Below are 22,077 nucleotides of genomic sequence, written 5' to 3'. Positions count from 1 at the left end.
AAAATATAATATTTTCCTTACATGTAATATTGATTTATGGTAAGTTGTTTATAATAGAATGTACGTATAATGCAATGAACTAGTAATCGTAATTCTAGCACAATTCCAGCATCAAGTGTTGCTGATAAACTAATCTAAACTGATTATTAGAATAAAGTCAGAACAACCACTCCTTGCATGTTCTTTTCTAAAAATATTAGCCAGCAGTGCTGGCATATTGATGGGGATTGCCAACATAGAAAGGAGCCTTGACCAAATAGGTGTGTGTTTGGCTCCATGGTCATATATCAAATTGTCAAGTAACTTAGATAGAAGAGAGGTTAAAGGGGTATTCCAGGAAAAAACTTTTTTTTTATATATATCAACTGGCTCCAGAAAGTTAAACAGATTTTTGAATTACTTCTATTAAAAAATCTTAATCCTTTCAGTACTTATGAGCTTCTGAAGTTAAGGTTGTTCTTTTCTGACTAAGTGCTCTCTGATGACACGTGTCTCGGGAACCGCCCAGTTTAGAAGCAAATCCCCATAGCAAACCTCTTCTAAACTGGGCGGTTCCCAAGACACGTGTCATCAGAGAGGACTTAGACAGAAAAGAACAACCTTAACTTCAGAAGCTCATAAGTACTGAAAGGATTAAGATTTTTTTATAGAAGTAATTTACAAATCTGTTTATCTTTCTGGAGCCAGTTGAAATATAAAAAAAAGTTTTTTTTTCCTGGATAACCCCTTTAAAGGTAAATTAGGTAAAGCAATTCAAGAAGTAATACCAGCAAAAGATGATACTTTCCATAATAAAATACAACACGAAATGTTAGCATTTATTTGGTGTTGCCTAAAAATGCAGCGGATCTAAAGGAGAAGATATTGTACAGCAATGGGTAAGAAAAAAAAGCTTTGAAGAAAATTTTCTGGTCAACGACTATGAAGGAGATTTATCATTCTTTTCCAACGTTTGGCTTTTATATGCCTTTTTTTTTTTTACTTACTTTTGCTTTGTTAATAGCCGAAGTTCTTTATCTCCCCTTTATTACCAGTAGCCTTGCTAGAGAGTGATAAAGATCTAAAACAACGTGAAACAGTTGGTCCAAATTCAAAAGAAATTATTATTAATTAATTAGGCAGGATTACAATGGAACACGCATAAACGCAGCATCTTTCATGAAATTCCTGGGCATATGCAAAGTTGATCAGATAAGAGCAATATTTTATAGACTAAGGCCCTTATTTACTAAGAGTGTTGTGTAGGTTTCTTTGTCGGTTTTAATTCCCTACAATTTATTTTCCACGGTATTTACTAAGGTTTCCCTTCAGTTTCCACTTTCCCTACATTTTGCTTTTTTTACACTTACACCTGCTCTGATCTGTCGGGTTTTCCTCAACTCAAATCCAGCACATTTTATGTGGAAACCTTAGTAAATATGTTGGGTTTTTGTGAAAATGTCGGGAGCACACCCCTTTTCGGAGACCACGCCCCCTTTCCCAGCAGCCACGCCCATTTTTCGGGTTTTCTTAGCAAAATGGAGAGTTAGTCGGGGTTTCTTAAATTCTGGCGCAGACAGAATTTCTGGCACAATGCGACAGAATCTGGCGCACAACCCGACAAAACATGTCGGGTTTGCAATAGTAAATGAGGGCCTAAATTGTCCATCGTTCAGACAATCAGGAGACAAGAAAGAATGTTCGTGTCTTTAGGATTCCTTTATCTTCTTTATCTTGACTCCAGATGGTCTTTAGCAGGGCGTGACGACATGAATGTTTTACACACACAAAGCAACACGTAAGCAGAATATATTAAGAAAACAACTATTCATGACAAAGCAAAATGTAATTGTTTCATTGCCTCTTACGGATCAATTTAATATTAAAATAAGAAAAGTGGTAGAAATTCATTGATTTCTTTAACAAGAGTGACGGGGAGGGGGGACCTACCGCATCAGGTGACACCCTGACTGGCCTGCCTGTTTCATTTTGAGCCCGCCTTTTGTGATGTTGGTGGGCGGAGTCTTGCGTCGTTGCGCTGAGGCCGGAGTTTACATCAGGAAGGAAGGAAGCACCAACAGGCACATTAACAAAACTGAAGCCACAAAAAAAAAACAAAAAAAAAAACTGCTCGGTACGTTGCCCACCCCAAAATGTGCATGAAGCTGTATTACTATGGATGTTTCTTTTTTTTAAGGAGAAATGTTTGTGCCACATATGCGTTATTTACGTAGTCTGTAAAAATTCTTACACAATTATTTTGGGCCTTATTCTATTTTAAGACAACATTAATTAAAAAATGTAGTGGGTACGTGTCCTAAAATTAACAAGGTGTGCAGTGTGTATTATCAACCTTAAAATTTAGTAATTAGTTAATTAATATATATAATGAATATAATTAAATTAATATAATACATTTTTTCTATGATTAACATTAACTAATTTAGTAGCTTTGTTTCATGATGCAGAACAAGAACAGTTGTTAAAGTGGGTGTTCAAGGGGTATTCCAGGAAAAAAAAAAAATTTTATATCAACTGGCTCCAGAAGATTAAACAGATTTGTAAATTACTTCTATTAAAAAATCTTAATCCTTCCAATAATTATCAGCTGCTGAAGTTGAGCTGTCCTTTTCTGTCTGGCAACAGTGCTCTCTGCTGACATCTCTGCTTGTCTCGGGAACTACACAGTGTAGAAGAGGTTTGCTATGGGGATTTTCTTCTACTCTGGACAGTTCCCAAGACACGTGTCATCAGTGAACAACTCAACTTCAGCTGCCCATAAGTACTAAAAGGATTAAGATTTTTTTATAGAAGTAATTTACAAATTGTTACGCCGAGCGCTCCGGGTCCCCGCTCCTCCCCGGAGCGCTCGCTTCTCTCTCTCCGCTGCAGCGCTCCGGTCACGTCCTCTGACCCGGGGCGCTGCGATCCCGCTGCCAGCCGGGATGCGATTCGCGATGCGGGTAGCGCCCGCTCGCGATGCGCACCCCGGCTCCCCTACCTGACTCGCTCCCCGTCTGTTCTGTCCCGGCGCGCGCGGCCCCGCTCCCTAGGGCGCGCGCGCGCCGGGTCTCTGCGATTTAAAGGGCCACTGCGCCGCTGATTGGCGCAGTGGTTCCAATTAGGGTAATCACCTGTGCACTTCCCTATATTACCTCACTTCCCTTGCACTCCCTTGCCGGATCTTGTTGCCTTAGTGCCAGTGAAAGCGTTCCTTGTGTGTTCCTAGCCTGTGTTTCCAGACCTTCTGCCGTTGCCCCTGACTACGATCCTTGCTGCCTGCCCCGACCTTCTGCTACGTCCGACCTTGCTTCTGCCTACTCCCTTGTACCGCGCCTATCTTCAGCAGCCAGAGAGGTGAGCCGTTGCTAGTGGATACGACCTGGTCACTACCGCCGCAGCAAGACCATCCCGCTTTGCGGCGGGCTCTGGTGAAAACCAGTAGTGGCTTAGAACCGGTCCACTAGCACGGTCCACGCCAATCCCTCTCTGGCACAGAGGATCCACTACCTGCCAGCCGGCATCGTGACAGTAGATCCGGCCATGGATCCCGCTGAAGTTCCTCTGCCAGTTGTCGCTGACCTCACCACGGTGGTCGCCCAGCAGTCACAACAGATAGCGCAACAAGGCCAACAGCTGTCTCAACTGACCGTTATGCTACAACAGTTACTACCACAGCTTCAGCAGTCATCTCCTCCGCCAGCTCCTGCACCTCCTCCGCAGCGAGTGGCCGCTCCTGGGATACGCTTATCCTTGCCGGATAAATTTAATGGGGACTCTAAGTTTTGCCGTGGCTTTCTTTCCCAATGTTCCCTGCATCTGGAGATGATGTCGGACCTGTTTCCCACTGAAAGGTCTAAGGTGGCTTTCGTAGTCAGTCTTCTGTCCGGAAAAGCCCTGTCATGGGCCACACCGCTCTGGGACCGCAATGACCCCGTCACTGCCTCTGTACACTCCTTCTTCTCGGAAATCCGAAGTGTCTTTGAGGAACCTGCCCGAGCCTCTTCTGCTGAGACTGCCCTGTTGAACCTGGTCCAGGGTAATTCTTCCGTTGGCGAGTATGCCGTACAATTCCGTACACTTGCTTCAGAATTGTCCTGGAATAATGAGGCCCTCTGCGCGACCTTCAAAAAAGGCCTATCCAGCAACATTAAAGATGTTCTGGCCGCACGAGAAATTCCTGCTAATCTACATGAACTTATTCACCTAGCCACTCGCATTGACATGCGTTTTTCTGAAAGGCGTCAGGAACTCCGCCAAGATATGGACTCTGTTCGCACGAGGCGTTTCGTCTCCTCGGCTCCTCTCTCCTCTGGTCCCCTGCAATCTGTTCCTGTGCCTCCCGCCGTGGAGGCTATGCAGGTCGACCGGTCTCGCCTGACACCTCAAGAGAGGACACGACGCCGTATGGAGAACCTCTGCCTGTACTGTGCTAGTACCGAACACTTCCTGAGGGATTGTCCTATCCGTCCTCCCCGCCTGGAAAGACGTACGCTGACTCCGCACAAAGGCGAGACAGTCCTTGATGTCTACTCTGCTTCTCCACGTCTTACTGTGCCGGTGCGGATGTCTGCCTCTGCCTTCTCCTTCTCTACAGTGGCCTTCTTGGACTCTGGATCTGCAGGAAATTTTATTTTGGCCTCTCTCGTCAACAGGTTCAACATCCCGGTGACCAGTCTCGCCAGACCCCTCTACATCAATTGTGTAAATAATGAAAGATTGGACTGTACCATACGTTTCCGCACGGAGCCCCTTCTTATGAGCATCGGATCTCATCATGAGAGGATTGAACTTTTGGTCCTCCCCAATTGCACCTCGGAAATTCTCCTTGGACTTCCCTGGCTTCAACTTCATTCCCCAACCCTGGATTGGTCCACTGGGGAGATCAAGAGTTGGGGGTCCTCTTGTTCCAAGAACTGTCTAAAACCGGTTCCCAGTAACCCTTGCCGTAACTCTGTGGTTCCTCCAGTAACCGGTCTCCCTAAGGCCTATATGGACTTCGCGGATGTTTTCTGCAAAAGACAAGCTGAGACTCTACCTCCTCACAGGCCTTATGATTGCCCTATCGACCTCCTCCCGGGCACTACTCCACCCCGGGGCAGAATTTATCCTCTCTCTGCCCCAGAGACTCTTGCCATGTCCGAATACGTCCAGGAGAATCTAAAAAAGGGCTTTATCCGTAAATCCTCCTCTCCTGCCGGAGCCGGATTTTTCTTTGTGTCCAAAAAAGATGGCTCCCTACGTCCTTGCATTGACTACCGCGGTCTTAATAAAATCACGGTTAAGAACCGCTACCCCTTACCCCTCATCTCTGAACTCTTTGATCGCCTCCAAGGTGCCCACATCTTCACTAAATTGGACTTAAGAGGCGCCTATAACCTCATCCGCATCAGAGAGGGGGACGAGTGGAAAACGGCATTTAACACCAGAGATGGACACTTTGAGTATCTGGTCATGCCCTTTGGACTGTGCAATGCCCCTGCCGTCTTCCAAGACTTTGTCAATGAAATTTTTCGTGATCTGTTATACTCCTGTGTTGTTGTATATCTGGACGATATCCTAATTTTTTCTGCCAATCTAGAAGAACACCGCCAGCATGTCCGTATGGTTCTTCAGAGACTTCGTGACAACCAACTCTATGCCAAAATTGAGAAATGTCTGTTTGAATGCCAATCTCTTCCTTTTCTAGGATATTTGGTCTCTGGCCAGGGACTACAGATGGATCCAGACAAACTCTCTGCCGTCTTAGATTGGCCACGCCCCTCCGGACTCCGTGCTATCCAACGCTTTTTGGGGTTCGCCAATTATTACAGGCAATTTATTCCACATTTTTCTACCATTGTGGCTCCTATCGTGGCTTTAACCAAAAAAAATGCTGATCCCAAGTCCTGGCCTCCTCAAGCAGAAGACGCCTTTAAACGACTCAAGTCTGCCTTTTCTTCGGCTCCCGTGCTCTCCAGACCTGACCCTTCCAAACCCTTCCTATTGGAGGTTGATGCCTCCTCAGTGGGAGCTGGAGCTGTTCTTCTACAAAAAAATTCTTCCGGGCATGCTGTCACTTGTGGTTTTTTCTCTAGGACCTTCTCTCCAGCGGAGAGGAACTACTCCATCGGGGATCGAGAGCTTCTAGCCATTAAATTAGCACTTGAGGAATGGAGGCATCTGCTGGAGGGATCAAGATTTCCTGTTATTATCTACACCGACCACAAGAACCTCTCCTACCTCCAGTCTGCCCAACGGCTGAATCCTCGCCAGGCCCGGTGGTCTCTGTTCTTTGCCCGATTTAATTTTGAGATTCACTTTCGTCCTGCCGATAAGAACATTAGGGCCGATGCTCTCTCTCGTTCCTCGGATGCCTCAGAAGTTGATCTCCCTCCGCAACACATCATTCCACCTGACTGCCTGATCTCCACTTCTCCTGCCTCCATCAGGCAGACTCCTCCAGGAAAGACCTTTGTTTCTCCACGCCAACGCCTCGGAATCCTCAAATGGGGTCACTCCTCCCATCTCGCAGGTCATGCGGGCATCAAGAAATCTGTGCAACTCATCTCCCGCTTCTATTGGTGGCCGACTCTGGAGACGGATGTTGGGGACTTTGTGCGAGCCTGCACTATCTGTGCCCGGGATAAGACTCCTCGCCAGAAGCCCGCTGGTTTTCTTCATCCTCTGCCTGTCCCCGAACAGCCTTGGTCTCTGATTGGTATGGATTTTATTACTGATTTACCCCCTTCCCGTGGCAACACTGTTATTTGGGTGGTCGTTGATCGATTCTCCAAAATGGCACATTTCATCCCTCTTCCTGGTCTTCCTTCTGCGCCTCAGTTGGCTAAACAATTTTTTGTACACATTTTTCGTCTTCACGGGTTGCCTACGCAGATTGTCTCGGATAGAGGTGTCCAATTCGTGTCTAAATTCTGGAGGGCTCTCTGTAAACAACTCAAGATTAAATTAAATTTTTCCTCTGCATATCATCCCCAGTCCAATGGACAAGTAGAAAGAATTAACCAGATCTTGGGTGATTATTTGCGACATTTTGTTTCCTCCCGCCAGGATGACTGGGCAGATCTCCTTCCATGGGCCGAATTCTCGTATAACTTCAGGGTCTCTGAATCTTCCTCCAAATCCCCATTTTTCGTGGTGTACGGCCGTCACCCTCTTCCCCCCCTCCCTACCCCCTTGCCCTCTGGTCTGCCCGCTGTGGATGAAATTTCTCGTGACCTTTCCATTATATGGAGAGAGACCCAAAATTCTCTCTTACAGGCTTCTTCACGCATGAAGAGGTTCGCGGATAAGAAAAGAAGAGCTCCCCCCGTTTTTTCCCCTGGAGACAAGGTATGGCTCTCCGCTAAATATGTCCGCTTCCGTGTCCCTAGCTACAAGTTGGGACCACGCTATCTTGGTCCTTTCAAAATTTTGTGTCAAATTAATCCTGTCTCTTATAAACTTCTTCTTCCTCCTTCTCTTCGTATCCCTAATGCCTTTCACGTCTCTCTTCTCAAACCACTCATCCTCAACCGTTTTTCTCCCAAATCTGTTCCTCCCACTCCTGTTTCCGGCTCCTCGGACGTCTTCTCGGTCAAGGAAATCTTAGCTGCCAAAAAGGTCAGAGGAAAAAATTTTTTTTTAGTGGACTGGGAGGGTTGTGGTCCTGAAGAGAGATCCTGGGAACCTGAGGACAACATCCTAGACAAAAGTCTGCTCCTCAGGTTCTCAGGCTCTAAGAAGAGGGGGAGACCCAAGGGGGGGGGTACTGTTACGCCGAGCGCTCCGGGTCCCCGCTCCTCCCCGGAGCGCTCGCTTCTCTCTCTCCGCTGCAGCGCTCCGGTCACGTCCTCTGACCCGGGGCGCTGCGATCCCGCTGCCAGCCGGGATGCGATTCGCGATGCGGGTAGCGCCCGCTCGCGATGCGCACCCCGGCTCCCCTACCTGACTCGCTCCCCGTCTGTTCTGTCCCGGCGCGCGCGGCCCCGCTCCCTAGGGCGCGCGCGCGCCGGGTCTCTGCGATTTAAAGGGCCACTGCGCCGCTGATTGGCGCAGTGGTTCCAATTAGGGTAATCACCTGTGCACTTCCCTATATTACCTCACTTCCCTTGCACTCCCTTGCCGGATCTTGTTGCCTTAGTGCCAGTGAAAGCGTTCCTTGTGTGTTCCTAGCCTGTGTTTCCAGACCTTCTGCCGTTGCCCCTGACTACGATCCTTGCTGCCTGCCCCGACCTTCTGCTACGTCCGACCTTGCTTCTGCCTACTCCCTTGTACCGCGCCTATCTTCAGCAGCCAGAGAGGTGAGCCGTTGCTAGTGGATACGACCTGGTCACTACCGCCGCAGCAAGACCATCCCGCTTTGCGGCGGGCTCTGGTGAAAACCAGTAGTGGCTTAGAACCGGTCCACTAGCACGGTCCACGCCAATCCCTCTCTGGCACAGAGGATCCACTACCTGCCAGCCGGCATCGTGACACAAATCTGTTTAACTTTCTGGAGCCAGTTGATATATAAAACATTTTTTTTTCCAGGAATACCCCTTTAATGTCCTTTTCTGCAGACGTAGGCACTTTCTGTAAGCCAGGTTGGACCTGGAATACATATGTGACTTTCAAATTGAGATGCAACTTTTTTTCATCATAAATAGCAACTATCGCATTTGACAAATACATGACCACTGCAAAGTAAAATAAAATAAAAAATTACTACGTGAGCAGATTTCAGAAATGTGCTTTGGAATAAGCAAAAATCTAAAAATCGCAGCGTGTATAGAAAAGTATGCCAAAAAATATCTACTACGGAGCTTGCTAAATCTCCTTCTATAGCTTTATTGTAAAAGGTATTATATTGTAAGGGTGCAGGTACAAAAAATGCGCAACAGGGAGACCTAAATCATTGGCAGTGATAGCTAGTAGCTACAGTCGTTTCTTGCGTCAACATACATTTCTTGTGTTGACGGAAGAAACGTCTGTAGCCACTCCCTTTGTTTTTATGTTTCCCTACTGCACATTTTTTGAACCTGCACCCTTACAATAAAGATATGTAGATTTCTACAGAAGGGTGAGTGCCACTATTTTTTCTGTACTATGTATCGCCTCAATGACTATGGTTGCTCCTTGGTTCAGGAAAAATCTGCGCTACTATTTGGACAAGGCTTTAGAACCAATCTGATTCATCTAATTTATATCAGGTCTAAAGAAGCTTTCCTGGAATTTTAATCATACGGCTGAAAAAGTACACAGGCCCATCAAGTCCCATCTACAGTCCCACCATGTGGACCAAGAGGCAGAAAATAAACTACTTCCATACTGTGTAGGCAAGGACGAAGAAAAAACGGCGACTCACCAATCTTATGTCTTCCAACTTCTTTATTGGATGAAATACTCACATAACTTTATAGGGAGGGGACATACACAGGGGGGTACAGAAAGGCGACAAGCTCCGACGGAGCTTGTCGCCTTTTTGTACCCCCCCTGTGTATGTCCCCTCCCTATGAAGTTATGTAAGTATTTCATCCAATCAAGAAGTTGGAAGACATAAGATTGGTGAGTCGTCGGCTTTTCTTCTATATTACCAACTGGTCACTAATGTGACCACTGAATCCTAAATTTACCATCCACCAAAAATTATAAAAATTAACTATTAATGTCTCATGAAGATTTAAAAACAATTCCACCGAAACACTCAATTTGTGAAAATTTCTTTTTCAAGACTGTGCTTGCTACATATTTCCGTACTAAAAAGTAATGTGGCCGCAGTCCACTTCCTAATTTAACTTTGTTTTTAGAGTGTGGTGGAAAAAATGTTTAAATCACTGACACATAGCCCGTCCAACGTTTCACCACATCAGTGGCTTTATCAAGGACTAGGGGCAAACAGTCCCACAAACAACAAGCCCTATGGAAAATTGAAAGAGTTATGGATTTTAAAAGGCGAGGGGGGGAAAAAATGAAAACGCAAAAAATTGCTGCGTCATTAAGGGGTTAACAGAGTAATTAAGCAGGCATCTATGTATTGGATAACTTTATTCTTTCAATCGATGGTCACTTAAGAACTTTAGGTTGTCTTTGTTGCATATTAATTTTTGCTTGAAGATCTTATGACAGTTCGTATGATGAATTTGCAATAATAAAAGAGACGCGGACGCTGTACGTGCTGAGTACAGAAAAAAGAAATGCAAAATGAGCAGTAACCTGTTATAAATAGAAGATAAACACCGAGCAGCCTCTCTCTATATAAATATAATTAGCAGGTGATTTTACAGGTGTTGTATGCAAATAATCCTGTAATCTGATGCACGTTCTTTACTACATAGCGGAACAAAGTTCATCCACTTTCTGTTATATATCTTATGCAACACTTAAAGGGGTTCTCCAGGAATAGAAAAACTGAGCTCATTTCTTTCAAAAAAAGGCTCCCTCTCTGTCTCCAGGTTGGGTGTGGTTCTGCAGCTCCGTTCCATTAAATTGAATGGGGCCAAGTTGTAATACCACACACAACCTGGGGACAGACGTGGAGCTGTTTGTGGAAGAAATTAGCTTTGTTTTTCTATTTCTGGATTACCCCTTTAAAGGGGTACTCTCATGGAAAACTTTTTTTTTTTTTTAAATCAATTGGTGCCAGAAAGTTAAACAGAATTGTAGAGGCTGTGGACTACAGAGGAAATTCTTTTCTTTTTGGATTTCTCTTCTGTCACGACTCACGACCACAGTGCTCTCTGTGGACCTTTGCTGTCCATATGGGGAGAAAATCCCCATAGCAAACATATGCTGCTCTGGACAGTTCCTAAAATGGACAGCAGAGGTCAGCAAAGAGCACTGTGGTCGTGACAGAAGAGAAATCCAAAAAGAAAAGAATTTCCTCTGTAGTATACAGCCCCAACAGAAGACATGGAGGAGGCCGTAGGAGGGCAACAACCCAGCAGCAGGACCGCTACTTCCGCCTTTGTGCAAGGAGGAGCAGGAGGAGCACTGCCAGAGCCCTGCAAAATGACCTCCAGCAGGCCACAAATGTGCATGTGTCCACTAAAACGGTCAGAAACAGACTTCATGAAGGTGGTATGAGGGCCCGACGTCCACAGGTGGGGGTTGTGCTTACAGCCCAATACCGTGCAGGACATTTGGCATTTGCCAGAGAACACCAAGATTGTAAATTCACCACTGGTGCCCTGTGCTCTTCACAGATGAAAGCAGGTTCACACGGAGGTCGTGACAGACGTGACAGAGTCTGGAGACGCTGTGGAGAATGTTCTGCTGTCTGCAACATTCTCCAGCATGACCAGTTTGGCGGAGGGTCAGTAATTGTGTGGGGTGGCATTTCTTTGGGGGGGCCACACAGCCCTTCATGTGCTTGCCAGAGGGTAGCCTGACTGCCATTAGGTACCGAGATGAGATCCTCAGACCCCTTGTGAGACCATATGCTGGTGCGGTTGGCCCTGGGTTCCTCCTAATGGAAGACTATGCTAGACCTCATGTGGCTGGAGTGTGTCAGCAGTTCCTGTAAGAGGAAGGCATTAATGCTATGGACTGGCCGCCCGTTCCCCAGACCTGAATCCGATTGAGCACATCTGGGACGTCTCGCTCCATCCACCACAGACTGTCCAGGAGTTGGCGGATGCTTTAGTCCAGGTCTGGGAGGACATCCCTCAGGAGACCATCCGCCTCCTCATCAGGATCATGCCCAGGCATTGTAGGGAGGTCATACGGGCACGTGGAGGCCACACACACTACTGAGCCTCATTGTGAGTTGTATTAAGGACATTACATAAAGTTGGATCAGCCTGTAGTGGGGTTTTCCACTGTGATTTTGAGTGTGACTCCATATCCAGACCTCCATGGGTTGATACATTTGATTTCCATTGATCATTTTTGGGTGATTTTGTTGTCAGCACATTCAACTATGTAAAGACGAAAGTATTTCATACGATTAGTTTATTCATTCAGATCTAGGATGTGTTATCTTAGTGTTCCCTTTATTTTTTTGAGCAGTGCATTACTAGTGCAGTGTATAATTAGAAGGTGATTTTTATAGGTGTCATATGCAAATAACACTGTAATCTGATGCACGTTCATTATTGGGCTGCAGAGCAAAGTTTGTCTTCTGTTATGTATCTGATGCAATACGTAATATTACTATTTGCTCTGGGCTGGAATTGTCTCGGAATATTACATCATCTATTATTAAATATGACATTTTTATGTGTTAAAAAAAATCTTTAAATGTATGAAATTATTGTGGAAAATATCACAATGTCATAATGATAAATAATGACATGAATAATATATTAAAGAAAAGATTAATTTGATAAATATGAAATAAATAAATAATCTATTAGTAAAAGATTAAATAAATGCACTAATACTGTACTCAAATATTATTTAGGTTTTACAGAATGAAATCAGTCGCTGGGACCCCTGCCAATAACCATAATGAAGGAGCTCACTTGGAAAACCCATCACGGGGGGTCTGACTGCTGGGACCCCTACAATCTCTAGCACAGCGCCCCGGCTCTCTGCATGAAATGAGCCATTTTGACAACAGCACAAAGCTGCAGCAGACACGCCTCCGCCATGCAGCATTATGGGAGAGCTGGATCGCTGCTCTTGGCTATCTCTGGCTCTGCCATAAAGCTATATGGAGGGGGCTTCTTGGCTGGAGCTTTGTGCTGTGGTCATAATGGCTCATTTCATGCAGAGAGTCAGTTCAGGGTTAAAGGGGTATTCCAGGATTTTTGTTTATTTGACTATGCTACAGGGTCTGTAAAGTTAGTGTAGTTCATAATATAGTGTCTGTACCTGTGTGTGACGGTTTTCTCACAATTCTTCGGTGATTTTCACCCCAATATTTATTTTTAACAGCATACAAAATGACTGTTGTCTCAGGTTTTACCCAGGTTGCAATGCGGCCGAGATCTGACATCACTAATCAGCTGATGACAGGGAGCCTGTCTGCTTCAATGGGTGGAGGGATCATTTGGTGGGAGAGAGATCAATCTGCAACTAATGCAAAAGCTGTAGGCACCCTGATTGAAAACCACAGGTTTTTTGAATAGATGCAGCTCATTTATGTTTCAATAGGTGGGGTGGCTGATGTGTGGGAGGGAGGAAAATGGAATTATGGGATTTGTAGGCAAAAAAGAATAACTCAAACAGGAAATACCAGTTCACAAAAAGCTAGCCACAGTATTATGGTAATCTTAAAGCACAACCATTTAGCCCCAAGACAAGCGCAGATCCTTCCTAAGCATGTCCATTACTATCTGCCAGGTACGTACTAAAATCACCTTATGGTGGAGAACCCCTTTAAGGGATAAGTGTCAGAGAGCCGGTTCCAGGATAGGGTTTAAGTGTCAGATCACGGAGGGACCCGACCTCTTGGACCCCAACCCGCGATCTGACACTAATTCCCTATCCTTAAGATAGTTGGTAAGTTGTTACATCCCGGAGTTCTGCTTTATGAATGAACTGTATTTACAAATTTCAGCAGTTCTATAGCTTACATTTCTTAGAGACTTTGGGGTAATAAGCAAAACTCCTGCCAAAAATTTGGTGTAAGTTTGGGTCAAATTTTCAAAGCTTGTTTTTACCCATTGCCGACACCTTTAGGCCACATCCAACTGGAGAGGGGCATGGTTTAAATACGCCAAAAATATGCCACTTTGTAGTGCACATTTTTTGGCATAAATGTAAACCAACTAATATATGGCACAAACTAAGATTCGACAGATTTCTGAAAATGCGCCAGATTTTCAAATAAGTCACCATAAAATATATGAAGCAGTCGTAGACTGTGTAGTCTCGGTTTACATTATCTAAGAACTAGATAGTTTTTGATGATCTACCCCATTGCTCTTGGCAGCGGCACTCCAGACATCCGGTGCATGGAGCAAACTTCGCTCCGTGACCGATGACTGGCGATGGGGGGCGGAGGCACGTGATGTCACGGCCATGCCCCCTCAATGCAAGTCTATGGGAGGGGGCGTGGCGGCTGTCGCATTGAGGAGGCTTGGCCGTGACGTCACGAACCTCCGGCTCTAAACCCAACGCTCTAAACGAACACCGGGTGCAGCACGAATATCGCGGCGGCCCACAGTGCCGGGACCCCTGCGAATAGACATCTTATCCCCTATCATTTGGATAGCGGATAAGATGTCTAGGGGCTGAGTACCCCTTTAAGAAACAAAACAAAAAAAAACATGAATTTGCAATACTCTGTTAGAAGTTGTTTATGCTATATGAGGGGCATTTATTAAATCTATACTTGCATCGTGTTCACTTTAGATAAAAAAAAGTGCGGGCGGGCGCCAAATTTATGAAATGGCGCACGGATATTGATGAATACCCATAGAACTGTGTCGCATAGAGTTATATAGGACAGGGTTGAATTGCCCTGTGATTTCTTTTAAATCTGGCCCATGCGACTTTTTGGTAACATTTCGCATAAAATTCGCACATGATAAATTAGTAACCACTGCACAAAGTGATCTAAATCAGATTACTTCATGGTCTGAATAATTTCCGTAATTTTCGCCGTATAAGACGTACTTTTTCTTCCCCAAAACTGGGGGGGAAAAGTCGGTGCGTCTTATACGGCGAATACACCCCTATCGGGTCGGTCCCTGCGGCCATCAATGGCCGGGACCCGCGGCTAATACAGGACATCACCGATCGCGGTGATGCCCTGTATTAACCCTTCAGACGCGGCGATCAAAGCTGACTGCCGCGTCTGAAGCGAAAGTGACACTAACCCGGCTGCTCAGTCGGGCTGTTCGGGACCGCTGTGGTGAAATTGCGGCATCCCGAACAGCTTACAGGACACCGGGAGGGACCTTACCTGCCTCCTCGGTGTCTGCTCCGTGCCGGGATCCCCTGCATGGCGGCGCTCTCCTTTGACGTCATCATGTCGTCCCGTCATCCAATAGGAGCGGCGCGCGTAGCGACGTGTTGACGGCGACGTTATGATGGCGACGGAGAGCGTGGATCACGGGGAAGAAGACGTCCGGAGCGTCGGGGACACCACGGGGACGCGGCGACAGCGATGAAGCGACGTCCAGGGCAGCGGTGACGGGTCCGGAGCGGCGGGAACACATGAGTATTACCTCCTATACCAGTGGTCTTCAACCTGTGGACCTCCAGATGTTGCAAAACTACAACTCCCAGCATGCCCGGACAGCCGTTGGCTGTCCGGGCATGCTGGGAGTTGTAGTTTTGCAACATCTGGAAGTCTGCAGGTTGAAGACCACTGTTGGGTTCAGAATCTTTTTTTTCTAGATTTTGCACCTTTAAAATTGGGTGCGTCTTATATGCCGGTGCGTCCTATAGGGCGAAAAAAACGGTAAACAGTGTAAAAGAAATCTGCAACAATTTTAGACAAAAAAAAGCTGTCTAAAAATCTATGGCCAGCATTTATCATTGTGTTTACCCTTTTTTCTCCATCTATATTTGGTGTTATTTTGGCGCAAGTGTCCTTTTTTTCGCCTTTTTTGCGCATTTTGGTTTACACATTTCTGCTGATTTTGAGTTGTAATCCACTGATTTAGGACGGGTTTTATGAACTGCGCCTTTTTGTGAAAAGGCGCAAGGGAGGCAACAAAATAGCGCCAAATTTAGACGGAAAAAAAGGATAAACACAATGATTACCGCCGACCTATGGGGGGCATTTATCATTGTAGATGTAAGTGCTGCTGCTGCCGTGCTGCCAGGCGGGAACCAGCCGCCATCCTCCGGCTACCCTGACAACTACTCCACAATAAGAACTGTACCACTGGGTCTGAGTGAGTGGTCACTATCTTATTATAGCTGGCAGCTACTATTGACCAGTGGTATCATTCTATGCATGTCTTCCTACTGTTGATATCCCCTGATGAACCCCGCATTGCTCCACATTATCTGCTTTTGGAGGGGGAGAAACACGTCAGGATTGATTACACTTTCTTAGTGCACAATTGCACAGATTGCACATTGTAGGATTATTTTGTTGTGATAGGTGATGGTACTGGAGCCCCATTTACCTGTCTGAGCTCCTCTTCCATTACACCTATACCTGATTTAATTTCTATTTTATTTGAGGACTAATTATCTTATCTTGATACATTATTAAAAGTTAAGTTTTAATGAACTAACCATTCTACTTCTCTGAATAGGTGTAAGTGAAGCATTTTGTTTTTTGTGTAGGTGCACCAAATTTATTAAAGGGGTATTCCAGGAAAAAACTTTAAATAAATATAAATATATATATATATATATATATATATATATATATATATTCATATATATATTTATATATATATATATATATATATATATATATATATATATATATATATATATATGTATATATATCAACTGGTGCCAGAAAGTTAAACTGATTTGTAAATTACTTCTATTAAAAAATCTTAATCCTTCCAATAATTATCAACTGCTGAAGTTGAGTTGTTTTTTTTTCTATCTGGCAACAGTGCTCTCTGCTGACATCTCTGCTTGTCTCAGGAACTGCACGGAGTAGAAGAGGTTTGCTATGGGGATTTGCTTCTGCTCTGGACAGTTCCCAAAAAAAGGTGTCATCAGAGAGACAGAAAAGAACTCAACTTCAGCAGCTCATAAGTACTGAAAGGATTAAGATTTTTTTAGAAGTAATTTACAAATCTGTTTAACTTTCTGGAGCCAGTTGATATATAAAAAAAATGTCTTTTTCCTGGATATCCCCTTTAAATGGTCACAGGGCATTTGATAAATTTTGTGAAGGTCACATTTTCTGAGATTTCTCTCTTCACATACACTAAAAAACTGAGCTAAGTCTGGGCTGGTGTAGTTTAGAGACTTTTTGGTGGCTCTGCACCTTTTTTGCGCCGTTGATAAAAGGCGCAGTTGATAAAACCCATCCATATTATGCGTATTGCCAAAATCAGCAGAAATGTATAAAAAAAAGGCGCATAAAAGGCGCAGAAAAGACACTAGCGCCAAAATAGCACCATATGTAGACAGGAAAAAAAGGTTTACACACAATGATAAATGTCAGCCTGTGTGTTTATATGTGGTCACCTAGTGGTTGTAATGTGAACTGCAAAATACTATGATAAAGGTGTACTCTGGTGGAAATTTTTTTTCTTTCTTTTTTCAAATCAACTGGTGCACTGTCATTGTTAAAAACTTTTCATATATTGCAGGACTCATTATAATATGACATTTCACAATATACACTTGTTAAAAAATGTTTTACTTTTCACCTGAAATTCAAGCTCTGTCTTTTAAGCCAGACAGACTAGTCTAGATTTTACAGCATACTGGATACCGGCCGTAAAGCATACCGGTATCCAGTATAGGAGATTTCTATTGTGTATGCAAAACTACAGATAAAGGATGTGTGGACATGCTGGGAGCTGTAGTTTTACAACAGCTGGAGGCGACACTGCTCTAACACAGTTATTAACAAACATTGCAGCTTCAGTTGTTACTAAACTACAACTCCCAGCATGCTGACATAGTCAAAGCTTTCTCAGACTCCTGAATGACAAAGAAGTTGATCAGACATTCAGGAGTCTGTGAAAGATGAATGACACACATAGTGACAGCTATGCTGATTTGTATCCAGCTTTACTAGGAGAAGATGAAACAGATAGAACATGTATTCATAAAAATGCTGTACTTTTATCTAAAAAATCTTTGCACTAATTTTATAAAGATCTATTCTTATATTTATACATTTTATCCTGTTATGAATTCACCATAATGTCTTCTGATTACTGCAGGCAAGGTCCAAGTATCTTCCTCTGACACATGATACAGCATAAAACCAGAGAGGAAAGGGTTACAGAGTAGAGAGTACTGATTGGCTGACTGCACAGGCTTGCTCCTGTGAGGGAGACAGAGAGACACGCCCCCTCCAGCCTGCACAATGATAAAGTAACTCACCAGCAGATAAATGCTTATATGTCTGGATATATAGGTCCGAGACACATAAACATGATATGCACATGATCAGGATTGGGTCCTGAGTAACATATCACTTTTTTCTTTTTTTTTGCACTATGACAGGTACGCTTTAAACAGATTTGTAAACTACTTCTATTAAAAAATCTTAATCTTTCCAGTACTTATCAGCTGCTGTATACTACAGATATGCTTCAGAGAAATGTGTGTAGTTCTTTTCTGTCTGACCACAGTGCTCTCTGCTGACACCTCTGTCCATGTCAGGAACTGTCCAGAGCAGGAGAGGTTTGCTATGGGGATTTGCTTCTACTCTGGATAGTTCCTGACACGGACAGAGGTGTCAGGGTCAAGATTTTTTTTAATAGAAGTAATTTGAAAAATGTTTTTTCCACAGGAGTACCCCTTTAACATAGTATTTTGCAGTTCACATTACGACCACTAGGTGACCACACATAAAGAATTCTCTGGAGCATACAGCAGCTGATAAATACTGGAAGGATTAAGATTTTTTAAATAGAAGAATGGAAATAGAAGCATACAGCAGCTGATAAGTACTGGAAGGATTAAGATTTTTAAATAGAAGTAATTTACAAATCTGTTTAACTTTCTGTCACCAGTTGATTTAAAAACATTTGTTTTCCACTTGTTTCTACCGGAGTTTTCCTTTTAATGCAAAAATAAAACTGTGTGCACACCCAATAAAATATAGAATAATAATCCATACTTTTTAGTACCAATCCATATGACAAAAAAAAGATTTAAAAAAAAAATGTCCGGCGGAAATTAATTCATCCCCTATCCACAGGATTTGGGGATAAGTAGCTGATTGCAGCTAGGGCCCCCCTGCGATCTGGGACGGGACCACGGTGCTCAGTGAGGAGCATCTGCTGAAGTCTCCATTTATTCCTATGGGAACATCGAAGTAGCTGTAACGTTCCATCTAATTACCTGTGATGACCTTTGACTTTTAATTGCTGTGAGCTTCTGCGCCTCTTTGCATTGTCATTGCACGCGTTTTGTCTTCTGGCTGATACAGACAACCCCACCCTAAACTGATATAGAACTCATTACATAGACCATCAAGTGCACAGTGTAATCTCTAACCATATAATCACCTTGTCTTGCTATAAAGATTAATTTATCAACATTCCTCATTTCTTCAATGCAGAATCGGAAATGAGTAGAATTTTCATTCACAAAATGATACATGTTATTATCAACAAAGAGGTAAGAAGGAAGTCCACCAACATGTTTCACGCTCTACGGCGCTTCGTCTGGCCCGTTCACGGGCCAGACGAAGCGCCGTAGAGCGTGAAACATGTTGGCGCCCCTGTGAACATCTTCCGCCTTGTGTGTTCCACTCCGCTCCCTGTGTTTCCGTACCTATCCTTTTGTACCGTGAAGTCCGGAATAAAGTTTTACATTTCTTTTATCTTTTTTTTTTTTCCTTCTGATTATCCCTTAATCTAAAATTCGCTTTAGTTAGACAGAAACTGCAAGTGACAGGGGTGAACAGTTCATTTTAGGTTTGTTTCGCTAGTGGTCTTGATAATGCTCATAATACAGGGCCTTCTAGGAAAGGCCGAGGAACATAGAAAGTCACACAGACATATCAGTTCTTGTACACAGATAAGAATTCTTAAATGATAACCAGAGCGATGTAGTGTTTGGTATAGAATAGGTCTCCTAGAGCAGTGTTTCCCAACCAGAGTGCCTCCGGTTGTTGCACAACTACAATTCCCTGCACTCTGGAGGCACACCGGAGTAATTCCACATGAAATCCATGAAGTGTCGATTCTTCAAAGAGAGTAGCACGTGGTTACGTTGACCGTATTCCTTGAGACAAACTGGGACTCTGGGATTGCAAAAGACAGGACTGGATTATATATAGTCGTAGCCACCTGTATTCCCCTGTATATATAGTTGTAGGCCCCTATACTGTCACTATACGTGGTTCTAGGCCCCAATACTGCCCGATGTATAGTTGAAGGCCCCCAAACTACTCCCAAATATAGTTGTAGGCCCTTATACTGCCCCCTTATATAGTTTTAGGCCACTATACTGCCCTCAGGTAAAAATTTGTATTAATGTGCATAAAGAAGCCAAGGAAAGATGGAAAAATCTCAAAAAGGCATCAAATTACAGATTAGATATTCTTATAATATGTCAACAAAGGTTAGATTTTATTTCCATCATTTACACTTTCAAAATAAGAGAAAACAAAAAAATGGCGTCTGCAAAAGTTTGGGCACCCTGCAGAATTAATAGCATACACTGCCCCCTTTGCAAAGCTGAGACCTGCCAGTGTCATGGATTGTTCTCAATCATCATCTGGGAAGACCAGGTGATGTCAATCTCAAAGGTTTTAAATGCCCAGACTCATCTGACCTTGCCCCAACAATCAGCACCATGGGTTCTTCTAAGCAGTTGTCTAGAAATCTGAAACTGAAAATAGTTGGCGCTCACAAAGCTGGAGAAGGCTATAAGAAGATAGCAAAACATTTTCAGATGTCAATATCCTCTGTTCAGAATGTAATTAAGAAATGGCAGTCATCAGGAACAGTGAAAGTTAAAGCAAGATCTGGAAGACCAAGAAAAATATCAGACAGAACAGCTCGCAGGATTGTGAGAAAAACAATTCAAAACCCACGTTTGACTGCACAATCCCTCCAGAAAAATCTGGCAGACACTGGAGTTGTGGTACACTATTCCACTATAAAGAGATACTTGTACAAATATGGTCTTCATGGAAGAGTCATCAGAAGAAAACCTTTTCTACGTCCTCACCACAAAAATCTGCGTTTGAACTTAGCAAATGAACATATAGACAAGCCTGATGCATTTTGGAAACAAGTCCTGTGGACCGATGAGGTTAAAATTTAACTTTTTGGCCGGAATGAGCAAAGGTACGTTTGGAGAAGAAGGGGAACAGAATTTAATGAAAAGAACCTCTGTCCAACTGTTAAGCATTGAGGTGGATCAATCATGCTTTGGGGTTGTATTGAAGCCAGTTGCAGAGGGAACATCTCACAAGTAGAAGGAAAAATTGATTCAATAACATTTCATCAAATTTTGGATGATAACTTGATGCCATCTGTGAAAAAGCTGAAGTTAAAGAGAGGATGGCTTCTACAAATGGATAATGATCCTAAACACACCTCGAAATCCATGGGGGATTACATCAAGAGGCGTAAATTGTAGGTTTTGCCATGGCCTTCAAAATCTCCTGACCTCAACATAATTGAAAATCTATGGATAGACCTTAAAGGGGTATTCCAGGAAAAAACTTTTTTATATCTATCATCTGGCTCCAGAAAGTTAAACAGATTTGTAAATTACTTCTATTAAAAAAATCTTAATCCTTTCAGTACTTATGAGCTTCTGAAGTTAAGGTTGTTCTTTTCTGTCTAAATCCTCTCTGATGACACCTGTCTCGGGAAACGCCCAGTTTAGAAGAGGTTTGCTATAGGGATTTGCTTCTAAACTGGGCGTTTCCCGAGACAGGTGTCATCAGAGAGGATTTAGACAGAAAAGAACAACCTGTGGTCTACCCCGGGCACGTTCGGCTCCAGACTTTACACTTCTGCCACCATGATGACTGCCAACCATGCTACCACCTTGCTGTCTCCGCTGCTGCCTCATGGGCAATCTGCAACACTCTTCTGATGATGATGAAGCCCCTTCTGCACCCGGCTTCCAATTGCGATTGGCTTCATCATCATCGAGTTGTGTCTGCACGTCACTGATGTCCTCTTCAGGTTCCTCGACAGTGTCTGCTTCCAGAGCCCGAACGCTCGCAACACCACCTCCCACGCCGCCCTCCTCATCACTACTTGCCCGCCTAGTGGAGGAAGTGTCGGATGTCTCCTCCCCTTCTTCGCTGGGCAGTAGCTGCTGACTGTCCTCTAGTAGATCGTCCTCAGTTACTAGTGGACCTGAACCCACAGCATTAGATACTTCTGTGGGGGAGTGAACAGCATAGGACAAAGGCAATGGGAGGACAGGGATTGCTCTCGGGCCATGCCAACTGAGGGTTGTGTCTGAGGAACTCACCAACTGTTGACTGGGGTTGTCACATATCACTTGTGTTGAAGTGGATGACTGTGTTAACCAATCGATGATGGCAGATGGGTTGCTGGTCGAGACACGACCTCTAGCTGATACCAGGAGCTCAGGCCTCTCGCTGTGACT

General features: G+C 44.1%; 1 protein-coding gene across 1 annotated transcript in view; it reads left to right on the top strand.

The window, feature by feature from the left end:
* LOC130275405 (putative ferric-chelate reductase 1) overlaps nt 1-22,077 on the top strand; it is a 113,733-nt gene that overhangs the window by 18,491 nt on the left and 73,165 nt on the right. The gene's annotated exons all lie outside the window — the stretch shown is intronic.

Source organism: Hyla sarda, chromosome 6 (assembly GCF_029499605.1).
Source record: "Hyla sarda isolate aHylSar1 chromosome 6, aHylSar1.hap1, whole genome shotgun sequence".
In the NCBI taxonomy this organism is placed as follows: Eukaryota; Metazoa; Chordata; class Amphibia; order Anura; family Hylidae; genus Hyla; species Hyla sarda.
The sequence above is the reverse complement of the archived record's forward strand: the minus strand, read 5'-3'. Positions and strand labels throughout refer to the sequence as shown.